This window comes from Schistocerca nitens, unplaced genomic scaffold (genome assembly GCF_023898315.1).
Source record: "Schistocerca nitens isolate TAMUIC-IGC-003100 unplaced genomic scaffold, iqSchNite1.1 HiC_scaffold_118, whole genome shotgun sequence".
NCBI classification, from domain to species: domain Eukaryota; kingdom Metazoa; phylum Arthropoda; class Insecta; order Orthoptera; family Acrididae; genus Schistocerca; species Schistocerca nitens.
The window spans coordinates 210,155-234,081 of record NW_026045660.1 but is presented as its reverse complement, the minus strand read 5'-3'; the positions used below and the strand labels follow the sequence as shown (position 1 = coordinate 234,081).

General features: G+C 54.2%; 54 non-coding genes across 54 annotated transcripts; 10 read left to right on the top strand and 44 right to left on the bottom strand.

Moving 5' to 3' along the window:
• Nucleotides 1-552: 552 nt before the first annotated feature.
• Nucleotides 553-626, bottom strand: Trnai-aau (transfer RNA isoleucine (anticodon AAU)). Its single transcript has one exon. It is a non-coding gene; the product is annotated as a tRNA-Ile (tRNA).
• A 198-nt stretch (nucleotides 627-824) lies between these two features.
• On the bottom strand, nucleotides 825-896 carry Trnae-uuc (transfer RNA glutamic acid (anticodon UUC)). Its single transcript has one exon. It is a non-coding gene; the product is annotated as a tRNA-Glu (tRNA).
• Nucleotides 897-1,201: 305 nt separating this feature from the next.
• On the bottom strand, nucleotides 1,202-1,274 carry Trnam-cau (transfer RNA methionine (anticodon CAU)). Its single transcript has one exon. It is a non-coding gene; the product is annotated as a tRNA-Met (tRNA).
• Nucleotides 1,275-1,655: 381 nt separating this feature from the next.
• Trnag-gcc (transfer RNA glycine (anticodon GCC)) lies at nucleotides 1,656-1,726 on the bottom strand. The gene has a single exon. It is a non-coding gene; the product is annotated as a tRNA-Gly (tRNA).
• Nucleotides 1,727-2,073: 347 nt separating this feature from the next.
• Trnag-ucc (transfer RNA glycine (anticodon UCC)) lies at nucleotides 2,074-2,145 on the top strand. Its single transcript has one exon. It is a non-coding gene; the product is annotated as a tRNA-Gly (tRNA).
• A 598-nt stretch (nucleotides 2,146-2,743) lies between these two features.
• On the bottom strand, nucleotides 2,744-2,817 carry Trnai-aau (transfer RNA isoleucine (anticodon AAU)). The gene has a single exon. It is a non-coding gene; the product is annotated as a tRNA-Ile (tRNA).
• Nucleotides 2,818-3,015: 198 nt separating this feature from the next.
• On the bottom strand, nucleotides 3,016-3,087 carry Trnae-uuc (transfer RNA glutamic acid (anticodon UUC)). Its single transcript has one exon. It is a non-coding gene; the product is annotated as a tRNA-Glu (tRNA).
• Nucleotides 3,088-3,392: 305 nt separating this feature from the next.
• Nucleotides 3,393-3,465, bottom strand: Trnam-cau (transfer RNA methionine (anticodon CAU)). The gene has a single exon. It is a non-coding gene; the product is annotated as a tRNA-Met (tRNA).
• A 381-nt stretch (nucleotides 3,466-3,846) lies between these two features.
• Nucleotides 3,847-3,917, bottom strand: Trnag-gcc (transfer RNA glycine (anticodon GCC)). Its single transcript has one exon. It is a non-coding gene; the product is annotated as a tRNA-Gly (tRNA).
• A 347-nt stretch (nucleotides 3,918-4,264) lies between these two features.
• On the top strand, nucleotides 4,265-4,336 carry Trnag-ucc (transfer RNA glycine (anticodon UCC)). The gene has a single exon. It is a non-coding gene; the product is annotated as a tRNA-Gly (tRNA).
• A 598-nt stretch (nucleotides 4,337-4,934) lies between these two features.
• Nucleotides 4,935-5,008, bottom strand: Trnai-aau (transfer RNA isoleucine (anticodon AAU)). Its single transcript has one exon. It is a non-coding gene; the product is annotated as a tRNA-Ile (tRNA).
• A 198-nt stretch (nucleotides 5,009-5,206) lies between these two features.
• Nucleotides 5,207-5,278, bottom strand: Trnae-uuc (transfer RNA glutamic acid (anticodon UUC)). Its single transcript has one exon. It is a non-coding gene; the product is annotated as a tRNA-Glu (tRNA).
• Nucleotides 5,279-5,583: 305 nt separating this feature from the next.
• On the bottom strand, nucleotides 5,584-5,656 carry Trnam-cau (transfer RNA methionine (anticodon CAU)). The gene has a single exon. It is a non-coding gene; the product is annotated as a tRNA-Met (tRNA).
• Nucleotides 5,657-6,037: 381 nt separating this feature from the next.
• On the bottom strand, nucleotides 6,038-6,108 carry Trnag-gcc (transfer RNA glycine (anticodon GCC)). The gene has a single exon. It is a non-coding gene; the product is annotated as a tRNA-Gly (tRNA).
• A 347-nt stretch (nucleotides 6,109-6,455) lies between these two features.
• Nucleotides 6,456-6,527, top strand: Trnag-ucc (transfer RNA glycine (anticodon UCC)). Its single transcript has one exon. It is a non-coding gene; the product is annotated as a tRNA-Gly (tRNA).
• A 598-nt stretch (nucleotides 6,528-7,125) lies between these two features.
• Trnai-aau (transfer RNA isoleucine (anticodon AAU)) lies at nucleotides 7,126-7,199 on the bottom strand. The gene has a single exon. It is a non-coding gene; the product is annotated as a tRNA-Ile (tRNA).
• A 198-nt stretch (nucleotides 7,200-7,397) lies between these two features.
• Nucleotides 7,398-7,469, bottom strand: Trnae-uuc (transfer RNA glutamic acid (anticodon UUC)). The gene has a single exon. It is a non-coding gene; the product is annotated as a tRNA-Glu (tRNA).
• A 305-nt stretch (nucleotides 7,470-7,774) lies between these two features.
• Trnam-cau (transfer RNA methionine (anticodon CAU)) lies at nucleotides 7,775-7,847 on the bottom strand. Its single transcript has one exon. It is a non-coding gene; the product is annotated as a tRNA-Met (tRNA).
• A 381-nt stretch (nucleotides 7,848-8,228) lies between these two features.
• Trnag-gcc (transfer RNA glycine (anticodon GCC)) lies at nucleotides 8,229-8,299 on the bottom strand. The gene has a single exon. It is a non-coding gene; the product is annotated as a tRNA-Gly (tRNA).
• Nucleotides 8,300-8,646: 347 nt separating this feature from the next.
• Nucleotides 8,647-8,718, top strand: Trnag-ucc (transfer RNA glycine (anticodon UCC)). The gene has a single exon. It is a non-coding gene; the product is annotated as a tRNA-Gly (tRNA).
• Nucleotides 8,719-9,316: 598 nt separating this feature from the next.
• On the bottom strand, nucleotides 9,317-9,390 carry Trnai-aau (transfer RNA isoleucine (anticodon AAU)). Its single transcript has one exon. It is a non-coding gene; the product is annotated as a tRNA-Ile (tRNA).
• Nucleotides 9,391-9,588: 198 nt separating this feature from the next.
• On the bottom strand, nucleotides 9,589-9,660 carry Trnae-uuc (transfer RNA glutamic acid (anticodon UUC)). The gene has a single exon. It is a non-coding gene; the product is annotated as a tRNA-Glu (tRNA).
• Nucleotides 9,661-9,965: 305 nt separating this feature from the next.
• On the bottom strand, nucleotides 9,966-10,038 carry Trnam-cau (transfer RNA methionine (anticodon CAU)). The gene has a single exon. It is a non-coding gene; the product is annotated as a tRNA-Met (tRNA).
• Nucleotides 10,039-10,419: 381 nt separating this feature from the next.
• Nucleotides 10,420-10,490, bottom strand: Trnag-gcc (transfer RNA glycine (anticodon GCC)). The gene has a single exon. It is a non-coding gene; the product is annotated as a tRNA-Gly (tRNA).
• Nucleotides 10,491-10,837: 347 nt separating this feature from the next.
• Nucleotides 10,838-10,909, top strand: Trnag-ucc (transfer RNA glycine (anticodon UCC)). Its single transcript has one exon. It is a non-coding gene; the product is annotated as a tRNA-Gly (tRNA).
• Nucleotides 10,910-11,507: 598 nt separating this feature from the next.
• Nucleotides 11,508-11,581, bottom strand: Trnai-aau (transfer RNA isoleucine (anticodon AAU)). Its single transcript has one exon. It is a non-coding gene; the product is annotated as a tRNA-Ile (tRNA).
• Nucleotides 11,582-11,779: 198 nt separating this feature from the next.
• Nucleotides 11,780-11,851, bottom strand: Trnae-uuc (transfer RNA glutamic acid (anticodon UUC)). The gene has a single exon. It is a non-coding gene; the product is annotated as a tRNA-Glu (tRNA).
• Nucleotides 11,852-12,156: 305 nt separating this feature from the next.
• On the bottom strand, nucleotides 12,157-12,229 carry Trnam-cau (transfer RNA methionine (anticodon CAU)). The gene has a single exon. It is a non-coding gene; the product is annotated as a tRNA-Met (tRNA).
• A 381-nt stretch (nucleotides 12,230-12,610) lies between these two features.
• Trnag-gcc (transfer RNA glycine (anticodon GCC)) lies at nucleotides 12,611-12,681 on the bottom strand. Its single transcript has one exon. It is a non-coding gene; the product is annotated as a tRNA-Gly (tRNA).
• Nucleotides 12,682-13,028: 347 nt separating this feature from the next.
• Nucleotides 13,029-13,100, top strand: Trnag-ucc (transfer RNA glycine (anticodon UCC)). Its single transcript has one exon. It is a non-coding gene; the product is annotated as a tRNA-Gly (tRNA).
• Nucleotides 13,101-13,698: 598 nt separating this feature from the next.
• Trnai-aau (transfer RNA isoleucine (anticodon AAU)) lies at nucleotides 13,699-13,772 on the bottom strand. The gene has a single exon. It is a non-coding gene; the product is annotated as a tRNA-Ile (tRNA).
• A 198-nt stretch (nucleotides 13,773-13,970) lies between these two features.
• Nucleotides 13,971-14,042, bottom strand: Trnae-uuc (transfer RNA glutamic acid (anticodon UUC)). Its single transcript has one exon. It is a non-coding gene; the product is annotated as a tRNA-Glu (tRNA).
• Nucleotides 14,043-14,347: 305 nt separating this feature from the next.
• Nucleotides 14,348-14,420, bottom strand: Trnam-cau (transfer RNA methionine (anticodon CAU)). The gene has a single exon. It is a non-coding gene; the product is annotated as a tRNA-Met (tRNA).
• Nucleotides 14,421-14,801: 381 nt separating this feature from the next.
• On the bottom strand, nucleotides 14,802-14,872 carry Trnag-gcc (transfer RNA glycine (anticodon GCC)). Its single transcript has one exon. It is a non-coding gene; the product is annotated as a tRNA-Gly (tRNA).
• Nucleotides 14,873-15,219: 347 nt separating this feature from the next.
• On the top strand, nucleotides 15,220-15,291 carry Trnag-ucc (transfer RNA glycine (anticodon UCC)). The gene has a single exon. It is a non-coding gene; the product is annotated as a tRNA-Gly (tRNA).
• Nucleotides 15,292-15,889: 598 nt separating this feature from the next.
• Trnai-aau (transfer RNA isoleucine (anticodon AAU)) lies at nucleotides 15,890-15,963 on the bottom strand. The gene has a single exon. It is a non-coding gene; the product is annotated as a tRNA-Ile (tRNA).
• Nucleotides 15,964-16,161: 198 nt separating this feature from the next.
• Nucleotides 16,162-16,233, bottom strand: Trnae-uuc (transfer RNA glutamic acid (anticodon UUC)). Its single transcript has one exon. It is a non-coding gene; the product is annotated as a tRNA-Glu (tRNA).
• Nucleotides 16,234-16,538: 305 nt separating this feature from the next.
• Nucleotides 16,539-16,611, bottom strand: Trnam-cau (transfer RNA methionine (anticodon CAU)). Its single transcript has one exon. It is a non-coding gene; the product is annotated as a tRNA-Met (tRNA).
• A 381-nt stretch (nucleotides 16,612-16,992) lies between these two features.
• On the bottom strand, nucleotides 16,993-17,063 carry Trnag-gcc (transfer RNA glycine (anticodon GCC)). The gene has a single exon. It is a non-coding gene; the product is annotated as a tRNA-Gly (tRNA).
• A 347-nt stretch (nucleotides 17,064-17,410) lies between these two features.
• On the top strand, nucleotides 17,411-17,482 carry Trnag-ucc (transfer RNA glycine (anticodon UCC)). The gene has a single exon. It is a non-coding gene; the product is annotated as a tRNA-Gly (tRNA).
• A 598-nt stretch (nucleotides 17,483-18,080) lies between these two features.
• Nucleotides 18,081-18,154, bottom strand: Trnai-aau (transfer RNA isoleucine (anticodon AAU)). Its single transcript has one exon. It is a non-coding gene; the product is annotated as a tRNA-Ile (tRNA).
• A 198-nt stretch (nucleotides 18,155-18,352) lies between these two features.
• Nucleotides 18,353-18,424, bottom strand: Trnae-uuc (transfer RNA glutamic acid (anticodon UUC)). The gene has a single exon. It is a non-coding gene; the product is annotated as a tRNA-Glu (tRNA).
• A 305-nt stretch (nucleotides 18,425-18,729) lies between these two features.
• On the bottom strand, nucleotides 18,730-18,802 carry Trnam-cau (transfer RNA methionine (anticodon CAU)). The gene has a single exon. It is a non-coding gene; the product is annotated as a tRNA-Met (tRNA).
• Nucleotides 18,803-19,183: 381 nt separating this feature from the next.
• Nucleotides 19,184-19,254, bottom strand: Trnag-gcc (transfer RNA glycine (anticodon GCC)). Its single transcript has one exon. It is a non-coding gene; the product is annotated as a tRNA-Gly (tRNA).
• A 347-nt stretch (nucleotides 19,255-19,601) lies between these two features.
• On the top strand, nucleotides 19,602-19,673 carry Trnag-ucc (transfer RNA glycine (anticodon UCC)). The gene has a single exon. It is a non-coding gene; the product is annotated as a tRNA-Gly (tRNA).
• A 598-nt stretch (nucleotides 19,674-20,271) lies between these two features.
• Trnai-aau (transfer RNA isoleucine (anticodon AAU)) lies at nucleotides 20,272-20,345 on the bottom strand. The gene has a single exon. It is a non-coding gene; the product is annotated as a tRNA-Ile (tRNA).
• A 198-nt stretch (nucleotides 20,346-20,543) lies between these two features.
• Nucleotides 20,544-20,615, bottom strand: Trnae-uuc (transfer RNA glutamic acid (anticodon UUC)). Its single transcript has one exon. It is a non-coding gene; the product is annotated as a tRNA-Glu (tRNA).
• A 305-nt stretch (nucleotides 20,616-20,920) lies between these two features.
• Nucleotides 20,921-20,993, bottom strand: Trnam-cau (transfer RNA methionine (anticodon CAU)). The gene has a single exon. It is a non-coding gene; the product is annotated as a tRNA-Met (tRNA).
• A 381-nt stretch (nucleotides 20,994-21,374) lies between these two features.
• Trnag-gcc (transfer RNA glycine (anticodon GCC)) lies at nucleotides 21,375-21,445 on the bottom strand. The gene has a single exon. It is a non-coding gene; the product is annotated as a tRNA-Gly (tRNA).
• Nucleotides 21,446-21,792: 347 nt separating this feature from the next.
• Nucleotides 21,793-21,864, top strand: Trnag-ucc (transfer RNA glycine (anticodon UCC)). Its single transcript has one exon. It is a non-coding gene; the product is annotated as a tRNA-Gly (tRNA).
• Nucleotides 21,865-22,462: 598 nt separating this feature from the next.
• On the bottom strand, nucleotides 22,463-22,536 carry Trnai-aau (transfer RNA isoleucine (anticodon AAU)). The gene has a single exon. It is a non-coding gene; the product is annotated as a tRNA-Ile (tRNA).
• A 198-nt stretch (nucleotides 22,537-22,734) lies between these two features.
• Nucleotides 22,735-22,806, bottom strand: Trnae-uuc (transfer RNA glutamic acid (anticodon UUC)). The gene has a single exon. It is a non-coding gene; the product is annotated as a tRNA-Glu (tRNA).
• A 305-nt stretch (nucleotides 22,807-23,111) lies between these two features.
• Trnam-cau (transfer RNA methionine (anticodon CAU)) lies at nucleotides 23,112-23,184 on the bottom strand. Its single transcript has one exon. It is a non-coding gene; the product is annotated as a tRNA-Met (tRNA).
• Nucleotides 23,185-23,565: 381 nt separating this feature from the next.
• Nucleotides 23,566-23,636, bottom strand: Trnag-gcc (transfer RNA glycine (anticodon GCC)). Its single transcript has one exon. It is a non-coding gene; the product is annotated as a tRNA-Gly (tRNA).
• Nucleotides 23,637-23,927: the final 291 nt, after the last annotated feature.

Here is a 23,927-nt window from a genome sequence, read left to right as displayed (position 1 = left end):
AAATTAATGTTTTTTTTCCCCCTTCTTACTCGCTGCAGACCAGCCTATAGTGTGTCTCGACTTGTCTCGACTTTGCTCAGCTGACGCGAGAGCTGACGCTCTCAAATCGGCCTATATCAAAACGACAAGCACGAGAAACGACTGAGAGAGGTAAGGAGAGGCGAGGCGATGGGCACACAGCACTCCCCCTTCCTTTCACGGTGGCGTGTCCATGACCGAATCGGGTTGTAGCTCCAAAAACAAAGGAGAAAGAAAAAACAGGAAGTAAAACTGCCAACGGTACCCTGTGTCCCCATGCGCTCACCCGCCCAAGTACTGACAAGGGCCAAAGTTGTTACAAATCGGCAATCGGACATTTTCTTTCATCTTGTCTTTATCGGTTGAGAACCAGTGTATTCAACATATTATGGCCATTGCCGAGTGAATGCTGTAGCGCTTCCCGACAAGTCGGGTTCGGATCCTCTGTCAACTTCCACGCAGGGTGATGATCTTTTGGTCATCACACTCGCCTGCTGAAATCGGCGCTGCCTTTTCGTAGTAGTAAAAGACTAGTGGCCCGTGGGGGGATCGAACCCACGACCTTCGCGTTATTAGCACGACGCTCTAACCAACTGAGCTAACGGGCCTCGGCAGATGCAGTTGCTCAGCCCTGCGCTGGAAACGTATGGCATGAAGCCGTACACCATTTCTATGGTCGTCGGACGTCTGCTTCCCTCGTCTATATTCTGCTGACGGTCACGAAACAGTAGCTATATTGCGAGCAGGACGGGAAACGGCAGCTCGGTCAGCTCAAACTTGTCACAGTTCGTGTGGAAAAAATTCCGTTCCGGTACCGGGAATCGAACCCGGGCCTCCTGGGTGAAAGCCAGGTATCCTAGCTACTAGACCACACCGGATGTGGGGGTGTCTTCGCCGGTTCGGACGGTCGCTTGTCGCATTTCGTGTCGTGTCCCGCGTCGGCGCCCTTCTCTCTTTGCGAGCGTCTTTGCGCTTACTCACTGGCAAGGCGCGCACCTCAAACGTCTCAGAGCAATGCTTTTGGCTTCATGCTGTGCTGGGAGAAGAGGGAAAGGGAAGCTGTAAGTAGCAGTAACAGGGAGTAAACATTTTCCCGCTGAAGCGTTGAAACCGTTGTGGATAACAAACAAGAAATAAGTTGGTGCCCTAGCAACAGCATCACCATCAGTCACAGAAAATTAAATGCCCCGGGTGAGGATCGAACTCACGACCTTAAGATTATGAGACTTACGCGCTGCCTACTGCGCTACCGAGGCACGGGCGAACCGTTTTTCCTGGAAACTGGGTAAGTACCATACCCAATGTTAGACGTAAAGACACTGTACTTCCTGGATAACGTGTTCTGTTGCTAGACGTGCATTGCCGGCCCAGTTGATTGCGGTGTTGCTGCAGCTTTTGCAAACGATAGGCAGCACTCCTTGTCGTTAACGTTCAGTGCCTCGGAGGCACCTGGACATAGCAAACTGTGAGGCCAGGCCGACGCTAGTCTGTAGAACATGATGCGAGCGTCCTAGTGGGGACCCGCGAGTGCTGCGTTCTCGGTTCTTCTCAAGGGAATCCAGCTATACATTCTTGTGGATCGTGCATCTCAAGAGCGCAAGCAGCACGGCAGCATTATCGCGGGAACAGCAAAACGATGCATCGGCCGGGAATCGAACCCGGGCCGCCCGCGTGGCAGGCGAGCATTCTACCACTGAACCACCGATGCTCGGGCCAGTAGTAACTTCACGCTGCTTGCCGAGCAGATGTCTCAAGGGAAAGTGGGACTGCCGTCAAGCGCCGTAGCATTCTGTCGAGAAGATGCTGCAGGCGCTGAATCCTGCACTGCACTGCTTAAATATGCCGCCAGAACGCGGTCCTCTGCGTACTCTTGCGTCGCCGGTGCCGGCACCGACTCTTGCCAAAGGATGCGAAATGTGCGCGGATACGCCGTCCGAATGCGGCTGGATGTTCTCCCCTAGCCTACCTCGAAATGCGCCTGCCAGGTACGATCACCTTCGGCCGCTGCCGACAGGCGGGAAGCCGACACAGCGCGGCGTCGGGGCGCTTCCTTGTGCGGTGGTGGTGTAATGGTCAGCATAGTTGCCTTCCAAGCAGTTGATCCGGGTTCGATTCCCGGCCACCGCAACAGGCTTTTTAATTTCGCGTATGAGTACTTTCGCCACGTGCCCTTAAATTAATGTTTTTTTTCCCCCTTCTTACTCGCTGCAGACCAGCCTATAGTGTGTCTCGACTTGTCTCGACTTTGCTCAGCTGACGCGAGAGCTGACGCTCTCAAATCGGCCTATATCAAAACGACAAGCACGAGAAACGACTGAGAGAGGTAAGGAGAGGCGAGGCGATGGGCACACAGCACTCCCCCTTCCTTTCACGGTGGCGTGTCCATGACCGAATCGGGTTGTAGCTCCAAAAACAAAGGAGAAAGAAAAAACAGGAAGTAAAACTGCCAACGGTACCCTGTGTCCCCATGCGCTCACCCGCCCAAGTACTGACAAGGGCCAAAGTTGTTACAAATCGGCAATCGGACATTTTCTTTCATCTTGTCTTTATCGGTTGAGAACCAGTGTATTCAACATATTATGGCCATTGCCGAGTGAATGCTGTAGCGCTTCCCGACAAGTCGGGTTCGGATCCTCTGTCAACTTCCACGCAGGGTGATGATCTTTTGGTCATCACACTCGCCTGCTGAAATCGGCGCTGCCTTTTCGTAGTAGTAAAAGACTAGTGGCCCGTGGGGGGATCGAACCCACGACCTTCGCGTTATTAGCACGACGCTCTAACCAACTGAGCTAACGGGCCTCGGCAGATGCAGTTGCTCAGCCCTGCGCTGGAAACGTATGGCATGAAGCCGTACACCATTTCTATGGTCGTCGGACGTCTGCTTCCCTCGTCTATATTCTGCTGACGGTCACGAAACAGTAGCTATATTGCGAGCAGGACGGGAAACGGCAGCTCGGTCAGCTCAAACTTGTCACAGTTCGTGTGGAAAAAATTCCGTTCCGGTACCGGGAATCGAACCCGGGCCTCCTGGGTGAAAGCCAGGTATCCTAGCTACTAGACCACACCGGATGTGGGGGTGTCTTCGCCGGTTCGGACGGTCGCTTGTCGCATTTCGTGTCGTGTCCCGCGTCGGCGCCCTTCTCTCTTTGCGAGCGTCTTTGCGCTTACTCACTGGCAAGGCGCGCACCTCAAACGTCTCAGAGCAATGCTTTTGGCTTCATGCTGTGCTGGGAGAAGAGGGAAAGGGAAGCTGTAAGTAGCAGTAACAGGGAGTAAACATTTTCCCGCTGAAGCGTTGAAACCGTTGTGGATAACAAACAAGAAATAAGTTGGTGCCCTAGCAACAGCATCACCATCAGTCACAGAAAATTAAATGCCCCGGGTGAGGATCGAACTCACGACCTTAAGATTATGAGACTTACGCGCTGCCTACTGCGCTACCGAGGCACGGGCGAACCGTTTTTCCTGGAAACTGGGTAAGTACCATACCCAATGTTAGACGTAAAGACACTGTACTTCCTGGATAACGTGTTCTGTTGCTAGACGTGCATTGCCGGCCCAGTTGATTGCGGTGTTGCTGCAGCTTTTGCAAACGATAGGCAGCACTCCTTGTCGTTAACGTTCAGTGCCTCGGAGGCACCTGGACATAGCAAACTGTGAGGCCAGGCCGACGCTAGTCTGTAGAACATGATGCGAGCGTCCTAGTGGGGACCCGCGAGTGCTGCGTTCTCGGTTCTTCTCAAGGGAATCCAGCTATACATTCTTGTGGATCGTGCATCTCAAGAGCGCAAGCAGCACGGCAGCATTATCGCGGGAACAGCAAAACGATGCATCGGCCGGGAATCGAACCCGGGCCGCCCGCGTGGCAGGCGAGCATTCTACCACTGAACCACCGATGCTCGGGCCAGTAGTAACTTCACGCTGCTTGCCGAGCAGATGTCTCAAGGGAAAGTGGGACTGCCGTCAAGCGCCGTAGCATTCTGTCGAGAAGATGCTGCAGGCGCTGAATCCTGCACTGCACTGCTTAAATATGCCGCCAGAACGCGGTCCTCTGCGTACTCTTGCGTCGCCGGTGCCGGCACCGACTCTTGCCAAAGGATGCGAAATGTGCGCGGATACGCCGTCCGAATGCGGCTGGATGTTCTCCCCTAGCCTACCTCGAAATGCGCCTGCCAGGTACGATCACCTTCGGCCGCTGCCGACAGGCGGGAAGCCGACACAGCGCGGCGTCGGGGCGCTTCCTTGTGCGGTGGTGGTGTAATGGTCAGCATAGTTGCCTTCCAAGCAGTTGATCCGGGTTCGATTCCCGGCCACCGCAACAGGCTTTTTAATTTCGCGTATGAGTACTTTCGCCACGTGCCCTTAAATTAATGTTTTTTTTCCCCCTTCTTACTCGCTGCAGACCAGCCTATAGTGTGTCTCGACTTGTCTCGACTTTGCTCAGCTGACGCGAGAGCTGACGCTCTCAAATCGGCCTATATCAAAACGACAAGCACGAGAAACGACTGAGAGAGGTAAGGAGAGGCGAGGCGATGGGCACACAGCACTCCCCCTTCCTTTCACGGTGGCGTGTCCATGACCGAATCGGGTTGTAGCTCCAAAAACAAAGGAGAAAGAAAAAACAGGAAGTAAAACTGCCAACGGTACCCTGTGTCCCCATGCGCTCACCCGCCCAAGTACTGACAAGGGCCAAAGTTGTTACAAATCGGCAATCGGACATTTTCTTTCATCTTGTCTTTATCGGTTGAGAACCAGTGTATTCAACATATTATGGCCATTGCCGAGTGAATGCTGTAGCGCTTCCCGACAAGTCGGGTTCGGATCCTCTGTCAACTTCCACGCAGGGTGATGATCTTTTGGTCATCACACTCGCCTGCTGAAATCGGCGCTGCCTTTTCGTAGTAGTAAAAGACTAGTGGCCCGTGGGGGGATCGAACCCACGACCTTCGCGTTATTAGCACGACGCTCTAACCAACTGAGCTAACGGGCCTCGGCAGATGCAGTTGCTCAGCCCTGCGCTGGAAACGTATGGCATGAAGCCGTACACCATTTCTATGGTCGTCGGACGTCTGCTTCCCTCGTCTATATTCTGCTGACGGTCACGAAACAGTAGCTATATTGCGAGCAGGACGGGAAACGGCAGCTCGGTCAGCTCAAACTTGTCACAGTTCGTGTGGAAAAAATTCCGTTCCGGTACCGGGAATCGAACCCGGGCCTCCTGGGTGAAAGCCAGGTATCCTAGCTACTAGACCACACCGGATGTGGGGGTGTCTTCGCCGGTTCGGACGGTCGCTTGTCGCATTTCGTGTCGTGTCCCGCGTCGGCGCCCTTCTCTCTTTGCGAGCGTCTTTGCGCTTACTCACTGGCAAGGCGCGCACCTCAAACGTCTCAGAGCAATGCTTTTGGCTTCATGCTGTGCTGGGAGAAGAGGGAAAGGGAAGCTGTAAGTAGCAGTAACAGGGAGTAAACATTTTCCCGCTGAAGCGTTGAAACCGTTGTGGATAACAAACAAGAAATAAGTTGGTGCCCTAGCAACAGCATCACCATCAGTCACAGAAAATTAAATGCCCCGGGTGAGGATCGAACTCACGACCTTAAGATTATGAGACTTACGCGCTGCCTACTGCGCTACCGAGGCACGGGCGAACCGTTTTTCCTGGAAACTGGGTAAGTACCATACCCAATGTTAGACGTAAAGACACTGTACTTCCTGGATAACGTGTTCTGTTGCTAGACGTGCATTGCCGGCCCAGTTGATTGCGGTGTTGCTGCAGCTTTTGCAAACGATAGGCAGCACTCCTTGTCGTTAACGTTCAGTGCCTCGGAGGCACCTGGACATAGCAAATTGTGAGGCCAGGCCGACGCTAGTCTGTAGAACATGATGCGAGCGTCCTAGTGGGGACCCGCGAGTGCTGCGTTCTCGGTTCTTCTCAAGGGAATCCAGCTATACATTCTTGTGGATCGTGCATCTCAAGAGCGCAAGCAGCACGGCAGCATTATCGCGGGAACAGCAAAACGATGCATCGGCCGGGAATCGAACCCGGGCCGCCCGCGTGGCAGGCGAGCATTCTACCACTGAACCACCGATGCTCGGGCCAGTAGTAACTTCACGCTGCTTGCCGAGCAGATGTCTCAAGGGAAAGTGGGACTGCCGTCAAGCGCCGTAGCATTCTGTCGAGAAGATGCTGCAGGCGCTGAATCCTGCACTGCACTGCTTAAATATGCCGCCAGAACGCGGTCCTCTGCGTACTCTTGCGTCGCCGGTGCCGGCACCGACTCTTGCCAAAGGATGCGAAATGTGCGCGGATACGCCGTCCGAATGCGGCTGGATGTTCTCCCCTAGCCTACCTCGAAATGCGCCTGCCAGGTACGATCACCTTCGGCCGCTGCCGACAGGCGGGAAGCCGACACAGCGCGGCGTCGGGGCGCTTCCTTGTGCGGTGGTGGTGTAATGATCAGCATAGTTGCCTTCCAAGCAGTTGATCCGGGTTCGATTCCCGGCCACCGCAACAGGCTTTTTAATTTCGCGTATGAGTACTTTCGCCACGTGCCCTTAAATTAATGTTTTTTTTCCCCCTTCTTACTCGCTGCAGACCAGCCTATAGTGTGTCTCGACTTGTCTCGACTTTGCTCAGCTGACGCGAGAGCTGACGCTCTCAAATCGGCCTATATCAAAACGACAAGCACGAGAAACGACTGAGAGAGGTAAGGAGAGGCGAGGCGATGGGCACACAGCACTCCCCCTTCCTTTCACGGTGGCGTGTCCATGACCGAATCGGGTTGTAGCTCCAAAAACAAAGGAGAAAGAAAAAACAGGAAGTAAAACTGCCAACGGTACCCTGTGTCCCCATGCGCTCACCCGCCCAAGTACTGACAAGGGCCAAAGTTGTTACAAATCGGCAATCGGACATTTTCTTTCATCTTGTCTTTATCGGTTGAGAACCAGTGTATTCAACATATTATGGCCATTGCCGAGTGAATGCTGTAGCGCTTCCCGACAAGTCGGGTTCGGATCCTCTGTCAACTTCCACGCAGGGTGATGATCTTTTGGTCATCACACTCGCCTGCTGAAATCGGCGCTGCCTTTTCGTAGTAGTAAAAGACTAGTGGCCCGTGGGGGGATCGAACCCACGACCTTCGCGTTATTAGCACGACGCTCTAACCAACTGAGCTAACGGGCCTCGGCAGATGCAGTTGCTCAGCCCTGCGCTGGAAACGTATGGCATGAAGCCGTACACCATTTCTATGGTCGTCGGACGTCTGCTTCCCTCGTCTATATTCTGCTGACGGTCACGAAACAGTAGCTATATTGCGAGCAGGACGGGAAACGGCAGCTCGGTCAGCTCAAACTTGTCACAGTTCGTGTGGAAAAAATTCCGTTCCGGTACCGGGAATCGAACCCGGGCCTCCTGGGTGAAAGCCAGGTATCCTAGCTACTAGACCACACCGGATGTGGGGGTGTCTTCGCCGGTTCGGACGGTCGCTTGTCGCATTTCGTGTCGTGTCCCGCGTCGGCGCCCTTCTCTCTTTGCGAGCGTCTTTGCGCTTACTCACTGGCAAGGCGCGCACCTCAAACGTCTCAGAGCAATGCTTTTGGCTTCATGCTGTGCTGGGAGAAGAGGGAAAGGGAAGCTGTAAGTAGCAGTAACAGGGAGTAAACATTTTCCCGCTGAAGCGTTGAAACCGTTGTGGATAACAAACAAGAAATAAGTTGGTGCCCTAGCAACAGCATCACCATCAGTCACAGAAAATTAAATGCCCCGGGTGAGGATCGAACTCACGACCTTAAGATTATGAGACTTACGCGCTGCCTACTGCGCTACCGAGGCACGGGCGAACCGTTTTTCCTGGAAACTGGGTAAGTACCATACCCAATGTTAGACGTAAAGACACTGTACTTCCTGGATAACGTGTTCTGTTGCTAGACGTGCATTGCCGGCCCAGTTGATTGCGGTGTTGCTGCAGCTTTTGCAAACGATAGGCAGCACTCCTTGTCGTTAACGTTCAGTGCCTCGGAGGCACCTGGACATAGCAAATTGTGAGGCCAGGCCGACGCTAGTCTGTAGAACATGATGCGAGCGTCCTAGTGGGGACCCGCGAGTGCTGCGTTCTCGGTTCTTCTCAAGGGAATCCAGCTATACATTCTTGTGGATCGTGCATCTCAAGAGCGCAAGCAGCACGGCAGCATTATCGCGGGAACAGCAAAACGATGCATCGGCCGGGAATCGAACCCGGGCCGCCCGCGTGGCAGGCGAGCATTCTACCACTGAACCACCGATGCTCGGGCCAGTAGTAACTTCACGCTGCTTGCCGAGCAGATGTCTCAAGGGAAAGTGGGACTGCCGTCAAGCGCCGTAGCATTCTGTCGAGAAGATGCTGCAGGCGCTGAATCCTGCACTGCACTGCTTAAATATGCCGCCAGAACGCGGTCCTCTGCGTACTCTTGCGTCGCCGGTGCCGGCACCGACTCTTGCCAAAGGATGCGAAATGTGCGCGGATACGCCGTCCGAATGCGGCTGGATGTTCTCCCCTAGCCTACCTCGAAATGCGCCTGCCAGGTACGATCACCTTCGGCCGCTGCCGACAGGCGGGAAGCCGACACAGCGCGGCGTCGGGGCGCTTCCTTGTGCGGTGGTGGTGTAATGATCAGCATAGTTGCCTTCCAAGCAGTTGATCCGGGTTCGATTCCCGGCCACCGCAACAGGCTTTTTAATTTCGCGTATGAGTACTTTCGCCACGTGCCCTTAAATTAATGTTTTTTTTCCCCCTTCTTACTCGCTGCAGACCAGCCTATAGTGTGTCTCGACTTGTCTCGACTTTGCTCAGCTGACGCGAGAGCTGACGCTCTCAAATCGGCCTATATCAAAACGACAAGCACGAGAAACGACTGAGAGAGGTAAGGAGAGGCGAGGCGATGGGCACACAGCACTCCCCCTTCCTTTCACGGTGGCGTGTCCATGACCGAATCGGGTTGTAGCTCCAAAAACAAAGGAGAAAGAAAAAACAGGAAGTAAAACTGCCAACGGTACCCTGTGTCCCCATGCGCTCACCCGCCCAAGTACTGACAAGGGCCAAAGTTGTTACAAATCGGCAATCGGACATTTTCTTTCATCTTGTCTTTATCGGTTGAGAACCAGTGTATTCAACATATTATGGCCATTGCCGAGTGAATGCTGTAGCGCTTCCCGACAAGTCGGGTTCGGATCCTCTGTCAACTTCCACGCAGGGTGATGATCTTTTGGTCATCACACTCGCCTGCTGAAATCGGCGCTGCCTTTTCGTAGTAGTAAAAGACTAGTGGCCCGTGGGGGGATCGAACCCACGACCTTCGCGTTATTAGCACGACGCTCTAACCAACTGAGCTAACGGGCCTCGGCAGATGCAGTTGCTCAGCCCTGCGCTGGAAACGTATGGCATGAAGCCGTACACCATTTCTATGGTCGTCGGACGTCTGCTTCCCTCGTCTATATTCTGCTGACGGTCACGAAACAGTAGCTATATTGCGAGCAGGACGGGAAACGGCAGCTCGGTCAGCTCAAACTTGTCACAGTTCGTGTGGAAAAAATTCCGTTCCGGTACCGGGAATCGAACCCGGGCCTCCTGGGTGAAAGCCAGGTATCCTAGCTACTAGACCACACCGGATGTGGGGGTGTCTTCGCCGGTTCGGACGGTCGCTTGTCGCATTTCGTGTCGTGTCCCGCGTCGGCGCCCTTCTCTCTTTGCGAGCGTCTTTGCGCTTACTCACTGGCAAGGCGCGCACCTCAAACGTCTCAGAGCAATGCTTTTGGCTTCATGCTGTGCTGGGAGAAGAGGGAAAGGGAAGCTGTAAGTAGCAGTAACAGGGAGTAAACATTTTCCCGCTGAAGCGTTGAAACCGTTGTGGATAACAAACAAGAAATAAGTTGGTGCCCTAGCAACAGCATCACCATCAGTCACAGAAAATTAAATGCCCCGGGTGAGGATCGAACTCACGACCTTAAGATTATGAGACTTACGCGCTGCCTACTGCGCTACCGAGGCACGGGCGAACCGTTTTTCCTGGAAACTGGGTAAGTACCATACCCAATGTTAGACGTAAAGACACTGTACTTCCTGGATAACGTGTTCTGTTGCTAGACGTGCATTGCCGGCCCAGTTGATTGCGGTGTTGCTGCAGCTTTTGCAAACGATAGGCAGCACTCCTTGTCGTTAACGTTCAGTGCCTCGGAGGCACCTGGACATAGCAAATTGTGAGGCCAGGCCGACGCTAGTCTGTAGAACATGATGCGAGCGTCCTAGTGGGGACCCGCGAGTGCTGCGTTCTCGGTTCTTCTCAAGGGAATCCAGCTATACATTCTTGTGGATCGTGCATCTCAAGAGCGCAAGCAGCACGGCAGCATTATCGCGGGAACAGCAAAACGATGCATCGGCCGGGAATCGAACCCGGGCCGCCCGCGTGGCAGGCGAGCATTCTACCACTGAACCACCGATGCTCGGGCCAGTAGTAACTTCACGCTGCTTGCCGAGCAGATGTCTCAAGGGAAAGTGGGACTGCCGTCAAGCGCCGTAGCATTCTGTCGAGAAGATGCTGCAGGCGCTGAATCCTGCACTGCACTGCTTAAATATGCCGCCAGAACGCGGTCCTCTGCGTACTCTTGCGTCGCCGGTGCCGGCACCGACTCTTGCCAAAGGATGCGAAATGTGCGCGGATACGCCGTCCGAATGCGGCTGGATGTTCTCCCCTAGCCTACCTCGAAATGCGCCTGCCAGGTACGATCACCTTCGGCCGCTGCCGACAGGCGGGAAGCCGACACAGCGCGGCGTCGGGGCGCTTCCTTGTGCGGTGGTGGTGTAATGATCAGCATAGTTGCCTTCCAAGCAGTTGATCCGGGTTCGATTCCCGGCCACCGCAACAGGCTTTTTAATTTCGCGTATGAGTACTTTCGCCACGTGCCCTTAAATTAATGTTTTTTTTCCCCCTTCTTACTCGCTGCAGACCAGCCTATAGTGTGTCTCGACTTGTCTCGACTTTGCTCAGCTGACGCGAGAGCTGACGCTCTCAAATCGGCCTATATCAAAACGACAAGCACGAGAAACGACTGAGAGAGGTAAGGAGAGGCGAGGCGATGGGCACACAGCACTCCCCCTTCCTTTCACGGTGGCGTGTCCATGACCGAATCGGGTTGTAGCTCCAAAAACAAAGGAGAAAGAAAAAACAGGAAGTAAAACTGCCAACGGTACCCTGTGTCCCCATGCGCTCACCCGCCCAAGTACTGACAAGGGCCAAAGTTGTTACAAATCGGCAATCGGACATTTTCTTTCATCTTGTCTTTATCGGTTGAGAACCAGTGTATTCAACATATTATGGCCATTGCCGAGTGAATGCTGTAGCGCTTCCCGACAAGTCGGGTTCGGATCCTCTGTCAACTTCCACGCAGGGTGATGATCTTTTGGTCATCACACTCGCCTGCTGAAATCGGCGCTGCCTTTTCGTAGTAGTAAAAGACTAGTGGCCCGTGGGGGGATCGAACCCACGACCTTCGCGTTATTAGCACGACGCTCTAACCAACTGAGCTAACGGGCCTCGGCAGATGCAGTTGCTCAGCCCTGCGCTGGAAACGTATGGCATGAAGCCGTACACCATTTCTATGGTCGTCGGACGTCTGCTTCCCTCGTCTATATTCTGCTGACGGTCACGAAACAGTAGCTATATTGCGAGCAGGACGGGAAACGGCAGCTCGGTCAGCTCAAACTTGTCACAGTTCGTGTGGAAAAAATTCCGTTCCGGTACCGGGAATCGAACCCGGGCCTCCTGGGTGAAAGCCAGGTATCCTAGCTACTAGACCACACCGGATGTGGGGGTGTCTTCGCCGGTTCGGACGGTCGCTTGTCGCATTTCGTGTCGTGTCCCGCGTCGGCGCCCTTCTCTCTTTGCGAGCGTCTTTGCGCTTACTCACTGGCAAGGCGCGCACCTCAAACGTCTCAGAGCAATGCTTTTGGCTTCATGCTGTGCTGGGAGAAGAGGGAAAGGGAAGCTGTAAGTAGCAGTAACAGGGAGTAAACATTTTCCCGCTGAAGCGTTGAAACCGTTGTGGATAACAAACAAGAAATAAGTTGGTGCCCTAGCAACAGCATCACCATCAGTCACAGAAAATTAAATGCCCCGGGTGAGGATCGAACTCACGACCTTAAGATTATGAGACTTACGCGCTGCCTACTGCGCTACCGAGGCACGGGCGAACCGTTTTTCCTGGAAACTGGGTAAGTACCATACCCAATGTTAGACGTAAAGACACTGTACTTCCTGGATAACGTGTTCTGTTGCTAGACGTGCATTGCCGGCCCAGTTGATTGCGGTGTTGCTGCAGCTTTTGCAAACGATAGGCAGCACTCCTTGTCGTTAACGTTCAGTGCCTCGGAGGCACCTGGACATAGCAAATTGTGAGGCCAGGCCGACGCTAGTCTGTAGAACATGATGCGAGCGTCCTAGTGGGGACCCGCGAGTGCTGCGTTCTCGGTTCTTCTCAAGGGAATCCAGCTATACATTCTTGTGGATCGTGCATCTCAAGAGCGCAAGCAGCACGGCAGCATTATCGCGGGAACAGCAAAACGATGCATCGGCCGGGAATCGAACCCGGGCCGCCCGCGTGGCAGGCGAGCATTCTACCACTGAACCACCGATGCTCGGGCCAGTAGTAACTTCACGCTGCTTGCCGAGCAGATGTCTCAAGGGAAAGTGGGACTGCCGTCAAGCGCCGTAGCATTCTGTCGAGAAGATGCTGCAGGCGCTGAATCCTGCACTGCACTGCTTAAATATGCCGCCAGAACGCGGTCCTCTGCGTACTCTTGCGTCGCCGGTGCCGGCACCGACTCTTGCCAAAGGATGCGAAATGTGCGCGGATACGCCGTCCGAATGCGGCTGGATGTTCTCCCCTAGCCTACCTCGAAATGCGCCTGCCAGGTACGATCACCTTCGGCCGCTGCCGACAGGCGGGAAGCCGACACAGCGCGGCGTCGGGGCGCTTCCTTGTGCGGTGGTGGTGTAATGGTCAGCATAGTTGCCTTCCAAGCAGTTGATCCGGGTTCGATTCCCGGCCACCGCAACAGGCTTTTTAATTTCGCGTATGAGTACTTTCGCCACGTGCCCTTAAATTAATGTTTTTTTTCCCCCTTCTTACTCGCTGCAGACCAGCCTATAGTGTGTCTCGACTTGTCTCGACTTTGCTCAGCTGACGCGAGAGCTGACGCTCTCAAATCGGCCTATATCAAAACGACAAGCACGAGAAACGACTGAGAGAGGTAAGGAGAGGCGAGGCGATGGGCACACAGCACTCCCCCTTCCTTTCACGGTGGCGTGTCCATGACCGAATCGGGTTGTAGCTCCAAAAACAAAGGAGAAAGAAAAAACAGGAAGTAAAACTGCCAACGGTACCCTGTGTCCCCATGCGCTCACCCGCCCAAGTACTGACAAGGGCCAAAGTTGTTACAAATCGGCAATCGGACATTTTCTTTCATCTTGTCTTTATCGGTTGAGAACCAGTGTATTCAACATATTATGGCCATTGCCGAGTGAATGCTGTAGCGCTTCCCGACAAGTCGGGTTCGGATCCTCTGTCAACTTCCACGCAGGGTGATGATCTTTTGGTCATCACACTCGCCTGCTGAAATCGGCGCTGCCTTTTCGTAGTAGTAAAAGACTAGTGGCCCGTGGGGGGATCGAACCCACGACCTTCGCGTTATTAGCACGACGCTCTAACCAACTGAGCTAACGGGCCTCGGCAGATGCAGTTGCTCAGCCCTGCGCTGGAAACGTATGGCATGAAGCCGTACACCATTTCTATGGTCGTCGGACGTCTGCTTCCCTCGTCTATATTCTGCTGACGGTCACGAAACAGTAGCTATATTGCGAGCAGGACGGGAAACGGCAGCTCGGTCAGCTCAAACTTGTCACAGTTCGTGTGGAAAAAATTCCGTTCCGGTACCGGGAATCGAACCCGGGCCTCCTGGGTGAAAGCCAGGTATCCTAGCTACTAGACCACACCGGATGTGGGGGTGTCTTCGCCGGTTCGGACGGTCGCTTGTCGCATTTCGTGTCGTGTCCCGCGTCGGCGCCCTTCTCTCTTTGCGAGCGTCTTTGCGCTTACTCACTGGCAAGGCGCGCACCTCAAACGTCTCAGAGCAATGCTTTTGGCTTCATGCTGTGCTGGGAGAAGAGGGAAAGGGAAGCTGTAAGTAGCAGTAACAGGGAGTAAACATTTTCCCGCTGAAGCGTTGAAACCGTTGTGGATAACAAACAAGAAATAAGTTGGTGCCCTAGCAACAGCATCACCATCAGTCACAGAAAATTAAATGCCCCGGGTGAGGATCGAACTCACGACCTTAAGATTATGAGACTTACGCGCTGCCTACTGCGCTACCGAGGCACGGGCGAACCGTTTTTCCTGGAAACTGGGTAAGTACCATACCCAATGTTAGACGTAAAGACACTGTACTTCCTGGATAACGTGTTCTGTTGCTAGACGTGCATTGCCGGCCCAGTTGATTGCGGTGTTGCTGCAGCTTTTGCAAACGATAGGCAGCACTCCTTGTCGTTAACGTTCAGTGCCTCGGAGGCACCTGGACATAGCAAATTGTGAGGCCAGGCCGACGCTAGTCTGTAGAACATGATGCGAGCGTCCTAGTGGGGACCCGCGAGTGCTGCGTTCTCGGTTCTTCTCAAGGGAATCCAGCTATACATTCTTGTGGATCGTGCATCTCAAGAGCGCAAGCAGCACGGCAGCATTATCGCGGGAACAGCAAAACGATGCATCGGCCGGGAATCGAACCCGGGCCGCCCGCGTGGCAGGCGAGCATTCTACCACTGAACCACCGATGCTCGGGCCAGTAGTAACTTCACGCTGCTTGCCGAGCAGATGTCTCAAGGGAAAGTGGGACTGCCGTCAAGCGCCGTAGCATTCTGTCGAGAAGATGCTGCAGGCGCTGAATCCTGCACTGCACTGCTTAAATATGCCGCCAGAACGCGGTCCTCTGCGTACTCTTGCGTCGCCGGTGCCGGCACCGACTCTTGCCAAAGGATGCGAAATGTGCGCGGATACGCCGTCCGAATGCGGCTGGATGTTCTCCCCTAGCCTACCTCGAAATGCGCCTGCCAGGTACGATCACCTTCGGCCGCTGCCGACAGGCGGGAAGCCGACACAGCGCGGCGTCGGGGCGCTTCCTTGTGCGGTGGTGGTGTAATGGTCAGCATAGTTGCCTTCCAAGCAGTTGATCCGGGTTCGATTCCCGGCCACCGCAACAGGCTTTTTAATTTCGCGTATGAGTACTTTCGCCACGTGCCCTTAAATTAATGTTTTTTTTCCCCCTTCTTACTCGCTGCAGACCAGCCTATAGTGTGTCTCGACTTGTCTCGACTTTGCTCAGCTGACGCGAGAGCTGACGCTCTCAAATCGGCCTATATCAAAACGACAAGCACGAGAAACGACTGAGAGAGGTAAGGAGAGGCGAGGCGATGGGCACACAGCACTCCCCCTTCCTTTCACGGTGGCGTGTCCATGACCGAATCGGGTTGTAGCTCCAAAAACAAAGGAGAAAGAAAAAACAGGAAGTAAAACTGCCAACGGTACCCTGTGTCCCCATGCGCTCACCCGCCCAAGTACTGACAAGGGCCAAAGTTGTTACAAATCGGCAATCGGACATTTTCTTTCATCTTGTCTTTATCGGTTGAGAACCAGTGTATTCAACATATTATGGCCATTGCCGAGTGAATGCTGTAGCGCTTCCCGACAAGTCGGGTTCGGATCCTCTGTCAACTTCCACGCAGGGTGATGATCTTTTGGTCATCACACTCGCCTGCTGAAATCGGCGCTGCCTTTTCGTAGTAGTAAAAGACTAGTGGCCCGTGGGGGGATCGAACCCACGACCTTCGCGTTATTAGCACGACGCTCTAACCAACTGAGCTAACGGGCCTCGGCAGATGCAGTTGCTCAGCCCTGCGCTGGAAACGTATGGCATGAAGCCGTACACCATTTCTATGGTCGTCGGACGTCTGCTTCCCTCGTCTATATTCTGCTGACGGTCACGAAACAGTAGCTATATTGCGAGCAGGACGGGAAACGGCAGCTCGGTCAGCTCAAACTTGTCACAGTTCGTGTGGAAAAAATTCCGTTCCGGTACCGGGAATCGAACCCGGGCCTCCTGGGTGAAAGCCAGGTATCCTAGCTACTAGACCACACCGGATGTGGGGGTGTCTTCGCCGGTTCGGACGGTCGCTTGTCGCATTTCGTGTCGTGTCCCGCGTCGGCGCCCTTCTCTCTTTGCGAGCGTCTTTGCGCTTACTCACTGGCAAGGCGCGCACCTCAAACGTCTCAGAGCAATGCTTTTGGCTTCATGCTGTGCTGGGAGAAGAGGGAAAGGGAAGCTGTAAGTAGCAGTAACAGGGAGTAAACATTTTCCCGCTGAAGCGTTGAAACCGTTGTGGATAACAAACAAGAAATAAGTTGGTGCCCTAGCAACAGCATCACCATCAGTCACAGAAAATTAAATGCCCCGGGTGAGGATCGAACTCACGACCTTAAGATTATGAGACTTACGCGCTGCCTACTGCGCTACCGAGGCACGGGCGAACCGTTTTTCCTGGAAACTGGGTAAGTACCATACCCAATGTTAGACGTAAAGACACTGTACTTCCTGGATAACGTGTTCTGTTGCTAGACGTGCATTGCCGGCCCAGTTGATTGCGGTGTTGCTGCAGCTTTTGCAAACGATAGGCAGCACTCCTTGTCGTTAACGTTCAGTGCCTCGGAGGCACCTGGACATAGCAAATTGTGAGGCCAGGCCGACGCTAGTCTGTAGAACATGATGCGAGCGTCCTAGTGGGGACCCGCGAGTGCTGCGTTCTCGGTTCTTCTCAAGGGAATCCAGCTATACATTCTTGTGGATCGTGCATCTCAAGAGCGCAAGCAGCACGGCAGCATTATCGCGGGAACAGCAAAACGATGCATCGGCCGGGAATCGAACCCGGGCCGCCCGCGTGGCAGGCGAGCATTCTACCACTGAACCACCGATGCTCGGGCCAGTAGTAACTTCACGCTGCTTGCCGAGCAGATGTCTCAAGGGAAAGTGGGACTGCCGTCAAGCGCCGTAGCATTCTGTCGAGAAGATGCTGCAGGCGCTGAATCCTGCACTGCACTGCTTAAATATGCCGCCAGAACGCGGTCCTCTGCGTACTCTTGCGTCGCCGGTGCCGGCACCGACTCTTGCCAAAGGATGCGAAATGTGCGCGGATACGCCGTCCGAATGCGGCTGGATGTTCTCCCCTAGCCTACCTCGAAATGCGCCTGCCAGGTACGATCACCTTCGGCCGCTGCCGACAGGCGGGAAGCCGACACAGCGCGGCGTCGGGGCGCTTCCTTGTGCGGTGGTGGTGTAATGGTCAGCATAGTTGCCTTCCAAGCAGTTGATCCGGGTTCGATTCCCGGCCACCGCAACAGGCTTTTTAATTTCGCGTATGAGTACTTTCGCCACGTGCCCTTAAATTAATGTTTTTTTTCCCCCTTCTTACTCGCTGCAGACCAGCCTATAGTGTGTCTCGACTTGTCTCGACTTTGCTCAGCTGACGCGAGAGCTGACGCTCTCAAATCGGCCTATATCAAAACGACAAGCACGAGAAACGACTGAGAGAGGTAAGGAGAGGCGAGGCGATGGGCACACAGCACTCCCCCTTCCTTTCACGGTGGCGTGTCCATGACCGAATCGGGTTGTAGCTCCAAAAACAAAGGAGAAAGAAAAAACAGGAAGTAAAACTGCCAACGGTACCCTGTGTCCCCATGCGCTCACCCGCCCAAGTACTGACAAGGGCCAAAGTTGTTACAAATCGGCAATCGGACATTTTCTTTCATCTTGTCTTTATCGGTTGAGAACCAGTGTATTCAACATATTATGGCCATTGCCGAGTGAATGCTGTAGCGCTTCCCGACAAGTCGGGTTCGGATCCTCTGTCAACTTCCACGCAGGGTGATGATCTTTTGGTCATCACACTCGCCTGCTGAAATCGGCGCTGCCTTTTCGTAGTAGTAAAAGACTAGTGGCCCGTGGGGGGATCGAACCCACGACCTTCGCGTTATTAGCACGACGCTCTAACCAACTGAGCTAACGGGCCTCGGCAGATGCAGTTGCTCAGCCCTGCGCTGGAAACGTATGGCATGAAGCCGTACACCATTTCTATGGTCGTCGGACGTCTGCTTCCCTCGTCTATATTCTGCTGACGGTCACGAAACAGTAGCTATATTGCGAGCAGGACGGGAAACGGCAGCTCGGTCAGCTCAAACTTGTCACAGTTCGTGTGGAAAAAATTCCGTTCCGGTACCGGGAATCGAACCCGGGCCTCCTGGGTGAAAGCCAGGTATCCTAGCTACTAGACCACACCGGATGTGGGGGTGTCTTCGCCGGTTCGGACGGTCGCTTGTCGCATTTCGTGTCGTGTCCCGCGTCGGCGCCCTTCTCTCTTTGCGAGCGTCTTTGCGCTTACTCACTGGCAAGGCGCGCACCTCAAACGTCTCAGAGCAATGCTTTTGGCTTCATGCTGTGCTGGGAGAAGAGGGAAAGGGAAGCTGTAAGTAGCAGTAACAGGGAGTAAACATTTTCCCGCTGAAGCGTTGAAACCGTTGTGGATAACAAACAAGAAATAAGTTGGTGCCCTAGCAACAGCATCACCATCAGTCACAGAAAATTAAATGCCCCGGGTGAGGATCGAACTCACGACCTTAAGATTATGAGACTTACGCGCTGCCTACTGCGCTACCGAGGCACGGGCGAACCGTTTTTCCTGGAAACTGGGTAAGTACCATACCCAATGTTAGACGTAAAGACACTGTACTTCCTGGATAACGTGTTCTGTTGCTAGACGTGCATTGCCGGCCCAGTTGATTGCGGTGTTGCTGCAGCTTTTGCAAACGATAGGCAGCACTCCTTGTCGTTAACGTTCAGTGCCTCGGAGGCACCTGGACATAGCAAATTGTGAGGCCAGGCCGACGCTAGTCTGTAGAACATGATGCGAGCGTCCTAGTGGGGACCCGCGAGTGCTGCGTTCTCGGTTCTTCTCAAGGGAATCCAGCTATACATTCTTGTGGATCGTGCATCTCAAGAGCGCAAGCAGCACGGCAGCATTATCGCGGGAACAGCAAAACGATGCATCGGCCGGGAATCGAACCCGGGCCGCCCGCGTGGCAGGCGAGCATTCTACCACTGAACCACCGATGCTCGGGCCAGTAGTAACTTCACGCTGCTTGCCGAGCAGATGTCTCAAGGGAAAGTGGGACTGCCGTCAAGCGCCGTAGCATTCTGTCGAGAAGATGCTGCAGGCGCTGAATCCTGCACTGCACTGCTTAAATATGCCGCCAGAACGCGGTCCTCTGCGTACTCTTGCGTCGCCGGTGCCGGCACCGACTCTTGCCAAAGGATGCGAAATGTGCGCGGATACGCCGTCCGAATGCGGCTGGATGTTCTCCCCTAGCCTACCTCGAAATGCGCCTGCCAGGTACGATCACCTTCGGCCGCTGCCGACAGGCGGGAAGCCGACACAGCGCGGCGTCGGGGCGCTTCCTTGTGCGGTGGTGGTGTAATGATCAGCATAGTTGCCTTCCAAGCAGTTGATCCGGGTTCGATTCCCGGCCACCGCAACAGGCTTTTTAATTTCGCGTATGAGTACTTTCGCCACGTGCCCTTAAATTAATGTTTTTTTTCCCCCTTCTTACTCGCTGCAGACCAGCCTATAGTGTGTCTCGACTTGTCTCGACTTTGCTCAGCTGACGCGAGAGCTGACGCTCTCAAATCGGCCTATATCAAAACGACAAGCACGAGAAACGACTGAGAGAGGTAAGGAGAGGCGAGGCGATGGGCACACAGCACTCCCCCTTCCTTTCACGGTGGCGTGTCCATGACCGAATCGGGTTGTAGCTCCAAAAACAAAGGAGAAAGAAAAAACAGGAAGTAAAACTGCCAACGGTACCCTGTGTCCCCATGCGCTCACCCGCCCAAGTACTGACAAGGGCCAAAGTTGTTACAAATCGGCAATCGGACATTTTCTTTCATCTTGTCTTTATCGGTTGAGAACCAGTGTATTCAACATATTATGGCCATTGCCGAGTGAATGCTGTAGCGCTTCCCGACAAGTCGGGTTCGGATCCTCTGTCAACTTCCACGCAGGGTGATGATCTTTTGGTCATCACACTCGCCTGCTGAAATCGGCGCTGCCTTTTCGTAGTAGTAAAAGACTAGTGGCCCGTGGGGGGATCGAACCCACGACCTTCGCGTTATTAGCACGACGCTCTAACCAACTGAGCTAACGGGCCTCGGCAGATGCAGTTGCTCAGCCCTGCGCTGGAAACGTATGGCATGAAGCCGTACACCATTTCTATGGTCGTCGGACGTCTGCTTCCCTCGTCTATATTCTGCTGACGGTCACGAAACAGTAGCTATATTGCGAGCAGGACGGGAAACGGCAGCTCGGTCAGCTCAAACTTGTCACAGTTCGTGTGGAAAAAATTCCGTTCCGGTACCGGGAATCGAACCCGGGCCTCCTGGGTGAAAGCCAGGTATCCTAGCTACTAGACCACACCGGATGTGGGGGTGTCTTCGCCGGTTCGGACGGTCGCTTGTCGCATTTCGTGTCGTGTCCCGCGTCGGCGCCCTTCTCTCTTTGCGAGCGTCTTTGCGCTTACTCACTGGCAAGGCGCGCACCTCAAACGTCTCAGAGCAATGCTTTTGGCTTCATGCTGTGCTGGGAGAAGAGGGAAAGGGAAGCTGTAAGTAGCAGTAACAGGGAGTAAACATTTTCCCGCTGAAGCGTTGAAACCGTTGTGGATAACAAACAAGAAATAAGTTGGTGCCCTAGCAACAGCATCACCATCAGTCACAGAAAATTAAATGCCCCGGGTGAGGATCGAACTCACGACCTTAAGATTATGAGACTTACGCGCTGCCTACTGCGCTACCGAGGCACGGGCGAACCGTTTTTCCTGGAAACTGGGTAAGTACCATACCCAATGTTAGACGTAAAGACACTGTACTTCCTGGATAACGTGTTCTGTTGCTAGACGTGCATTGCCGGCCCAGTTGATTGCGGTGTTGCTGCAGCTTTTGCAAACGATAGGCAGCACTCCTTGTCGTTAACGTTCAGTGCCTCGGAGGCACCTGGACATAGCAAATTGTGAGGCCAGGCCGACGCTAGTCTGTAGAACATGATGCGAGCGTCCTAGTGGGGACCCGCGAGTGCTGCGTTCTCGGTTCTTCTCAAGGGAATCCAGCTATACATTCTTGTGGATCGTGCATCTCAAGAGCGCAAGCAGCACGGCAGCATTATCGCGGGAACAGCAAAACGATGCATCGGCCGGGAATCGAACCCGGGCCGCCCGCGTGGCAGGCGAGCATTCTACCACTGAACCACCGATGCTCGGGCCAGTAGTAACTTCACGCTGCTTGCCGAGCAGATGTCTCAAGGGAAAGTGGGACTGCCGTCAAGCGCCGTAGCATTCTGTCGAGAAGATGCTGCAGGCGCTGAATCCTGCACTGCACTGCTTAAATATGCCGCCAGAACGCGGTCCTCTGCGTACTCTTGCGTCGCCGGTGCCGGCACCGACTCTTGCCAAAGGATGCGAAATGTGCGCGGATACGCCGTCCGAATGCGGCTGGATGTTCTCCCCTAGCCTACCTCGAAATGCGCCTGCCAGGTACGATCACCTTCGGCCGCTGCCGACAGGCGGGAAGCCGACACAGCGCGGCGTCGGGGCGCTTCCTTGTGCGGTGGTGGTGTAATGGTCAGCATAGTTGCCTTCCAAGCAGTTGATCCGGGTTCGATTCCCGGCCACCGCAACAGGCTTTTTAATTTCGCGTATGAGTACTTTCGCCACGTGCCCTTAAATTAATGTTTTTTTTCCCCCTTCTTACTCGCTGCAGACCAGCCTATAGTGTGTCTCGACTTGTCTCGACTTTGCTCAGCTGACGCGAGAGCTGACGCTCTCAAATCGGCCTATATCAAAACGACAAGCACGAGAAACGACTGAGAGAGGTAAGGAGAGGCGAGGCGATGGGCACACAGCACTCCCCCTTCCTTTCACGGTGGCGTGTCCATGACCGAATCGGGTTGTAGCTCCAAAAACAAAGGAGAAAGAAAAAACAGGAAGTAAAACTGCCAACGGTACCCTGTGTCCCCATGCGCTCACCCGCCCAAGTACTGACAAGGGCCAAAGTTGTTACAAATCGGCAATCGGACATTTTCTTTCATCTTGTCTTTATCGGTTGAGAACCAGTGTATTCAACATATTATGGCCATTGCCGAGTGAATGCTGTAGCGCTTCCCGACAAGTCGGGTTCGGATCCTCTGTCAACTTCCACGCAGGGTGATGATCTTTTGGTCATCACACTCGCCTGCTGAAATCGGCGCTGCCTTTTCGTAGTAGTAAAAGACTAGTGGCCCGTGGGGGGATCGAACCCACGACCTTCGCGTTATTAGCACGACGCTCTAACCAACTGAGCTAACGGGCCTCGGCAGATGCAGTTGCTCAGCCCTGCGCTGGAAACGTATGGCATGAAGCCGTACACCATTTCTATGGTCGTCGGACGTCTGCTTCCCTCGTCTATATTCTGCTGACGGTCACGAAACAGTAGCTATATTGCGAGCAGGACGGGAAACGGCAGCTCGGTCAGCTCAAACTTGTCACAGTTCGTGTGGAAAAAATTCCGTTCCGGTACCGGGAATCGAACCCGGGCCTCCTGGGTGAAAGCCAGGTATCCTAGCTACTAGACCACACCGGATGTGGGGGTGTCTTCGCCGGTTCGGACGGTCGCTTGTCGCATTTCGTGTCGTGTCCCGCGTCGGCGCCCTTCTCTCTTTGCGAGCGTCTTTGCGCTTACTCACTGGCAAGGCGCGCACCTCAAACGTCTCAGAGCAATGCTTTTGGCTTCATGCTGTGCTGGGAGAAGAGGGAAAGGGAAGCTGTAAGTAGCAGTAACAGGGAGTAAACATTTTCCCGCTGAAGCGTTGAAACCGTTGTGGATAACAAACAAGAAATAAGTTGGTGCCCTAGCAACAGCATCACCATCAGTCACAGAAAATTAAATGCCCCGGGTGAGGATCGAACTCACGACCTTAAGATTATGAGACTTACGCGCTGCCTACTGCGCTACCGAGGCACGGGCGAACCGTTTTTCCTGGAAACTGGGTAAGTACCATACCCAATGTTAGACGTAAAGACACTGTACTTCCTGGATAACGTGTTCTGTTGCTAGACGTGCATTGCCGGCCCAGTTGATTGCGGTGTTGCTGCAGCTTTTGCAAACGATAGGCAGCACTCCTTGTCGTTAACGTTCAGTGCCTCGGAGGCACCTGGACATAGCAAATTGTGAGGCCAGGCCGACGCTAGTCTGTAGAACATGATGCGAGCGTCCTAGTGGGGACCCGCGAGTGCTGCGTTCTCGGTTCTTCTCAAGGGAATCCAGCTATACATTCTTGTGGATCGTGCATCTCAAGAGCGCAAGCAGCACGGCAGCATTATCGCGGGAACAGCAAAACGATGCATCGGCCGGGAATCGAACCCGGGCCGCCCGCGTGGCAGGCGAGCATTCTACCACTGAACCACCGATGCTCGGGCCAGTAGTAACTTCACGCTGCTTGCCGAGCAGATGTCTCAAGGGAAAGTGGGACTGCCGTCAAGCGCCGTAGCATTCTGTCGAGAAGATGCTGCAGGCGCTGAATCCTGCACTGCACTGCTTAAATATGCCGCCAGAACGCGGTCCTCTGCGTACTCTTGCGTCGCCGGTGCCGGCACCGACTCTTGCCAAAGGATGCGAAATGTGCGCGGATACGCCGTCCGAATGCGGCTGGATGTTCTCCCCTAGCCTACCTCGAAATGCGCCTGCCAGGTACGATCACCTTC